The sequence below is a fragment of the Cebidichthys violaceus genome, unplaced genomic scaffold (genome assembly GCF_023349555.1).
Source record: "Cebidichthys violaceus isolate CVI_PGR_0920_01 unplaced genomic scaffold, fCebVio1.0.p SCAF_36, whole genome shotgun sequence".
Taxonomy (NCBI): Eukaryota; Metazoa; Chordata; class Actinopteri; order Perciformes; family Stichaeidae; genus Cebidichthys; species Cebidichthys violaceus.
The window spans coordinates 965,610-967,923 of NW_027176550.1; positions in this window are offsets into that span (position 1 = coordinate 965,610).

The window sequence follows — 2,314 nt, forward strand, 5'->3', positions numbered from 1 at the left end:
CAGGCCTGTGTATTTTCACTCACTCAATATTCTCCCAAAAAGACGAGAATAAGCTTTACTTCCTTCACCGTGTCCCTGTTCTAAAAGCAAACGTTTGAGCTCACCTGTCCAGAACTCGGTGTTTATTTCCGTCTCTAACTTGCTCATCATGCGGTTCCTTCGACTCCTGTTGTCAAGACTCAGCACCGTCACCTAATCCGGCCTTTTATACTACGTCTGCATTGACACGCCACACACACCTCTGTCAGCAATCTATCCTCAGGAATTTGCATAAATGTCATTTACTGGCCAAATAAACAACTTACCTCTCAGACAACCCCCCCCACCCCCCCCACCCCCCCCCCCCCCCCCCTGCTTTTTGCACCCATCCAGACACTTAATTGGAAAAACAGGAGCAGGAGGAATCTGCTGACGGTGGGATTGATTTGCAGGTTATTTTCACTGCAAACTGCTGTTCATTTATTCGTTTATTTATTTATTTAGCTGCGTCGAGACGGAGAGGGAGGTATCGTTCCCCGACAGGATGACCAGCGACAGTAAAGAGGGATTCAGATCATTCACTCGAGTGGAGGCAGGAAAAAGTGCTGCATTCAAAAATGCAAAGAAATCAAAGTAAAGCGGTGAAAGTACATCATAAGTATACTTCAGAAGAGTGGAAGTGAAGGAGAAGCAGGACAAAACGTCTGTTTTTCAGCTCTTTAATGGGTCACTCATCTAGTCGCCATCTTGACTTTCAGCAAACCGATAAACAGGAAGTGACCATATTAGGACTGAGGAGGAGCGACGTGGAGACCTGTCAATCACCGTGTACAATGTTTACTGAGGTAATACATCAGGAGAGAAGTAGAGTCATTTTACACTAGACTTCTATACAACCAGAGGAAAACACACAAAACACACAAGAACTGAGGAGTAACTGTGCTTTACAAATGTTTATGTCATACCTGTGTGTGTTTTAATAGATTCAGTCCTTTATTGATTGTCATCATTTCATAAAATTCTGATTTAAACTCAAGAGGAAGGAAAGAAGGACATGAGAAAGGACAGAAGATGTATAGAAGGGAAGGAGAGACGGCGGTTATGTGTTTTAAATGAGTTCATCTCATCATGAATGTAAACTATGAATCTATAAAGTCACGTCAGATATTAATCTTTGACATCAGTGCCACAGTAAACACAGTACATGTAGGAGGTGGATGTGTTTGGCTGTGAGAGGTGGGAACAGAGCGACAGCCTGTAAACACGTATTCATCTGCTCTGCTCTTGTGCAACACATTTAATTAAACACAAGTTAAGTTCACACGGCAGCCTGGATGAAGGGAATTACTTTTGATCCATTATGCAAGATGGTATGGGAGCGCTGAGGCCGATCCTGGATCAGTTAACGGTTTCAACAATCCGACACCATCGAGTTCACAGAGTCTAACGTGAGCCGATAACAAGACACGGAGACACAGAGACACAGAGACACGGAGACACGGAGACACGGAGACACGGAGACACGGAGACGCTTAATAAAATAAATGTCAGAGAGGGAATCAAACCTGTTTACTATGTTATAGTATGAACATATATATATATATATATATATATATATTTACTTTACTGTAGATATATTTATATACATTTTATTCTATATCTTAGAATAGAGATACATTGTGTATATTGTGTGTCTTGTGTTCAGTGTATTGCAGCCTCACGGTGTAGAGTCGTGTGTGTGTGTGTGTGTGTGTGTGTGTGTGTGTGTGTGTGTGTGTGTGTCTGAGGTGTGGAGTCATGAGAGCTGACGTCTCAGAGATGAACAGCTGACTCTGATTAAACACAACACCCTCTCAGTTCACAGGCTGCAGTCAATTTCTGACAAGGTCGCTCTGAGCCGCTGATAGCTCCCAAATATCAGCCCAGTGTGTGTGTGTGTGTGTGTGTGTGTGTGTGTGTGTGTGTGTGTGTGTGTGTGTGTATGTGTGTGTGACAGGTAGCAATGAGACACCTGAGGACAGAGTGTTCGGTGTGTTTCGTCTCCACCGGGGAGTCAGATGTTGATCACTTCCTGTTGGAGGTGTTAATTCCCAGAAGCCCCGTTCACCTCCATCCAAACCTCCACCTGTCTGTCCTCCTGTCTTTTGGTCTGTCCACTGTCTGTCCAAGTGTCTGTCCTCCTGTCTGTCCTTACTCGTCTGTCTGTCTTTCTGTCTGTCCATGCTCCTGTCTGTCCTAGCATCTGTCCTCCTGTCCTGTCTCTCTGTCTGTCTGTCTGTCCTCCTGTCTGTCTGACACTCAGTCATGTCTTCCTGACACAAACAGGAAGATTCTG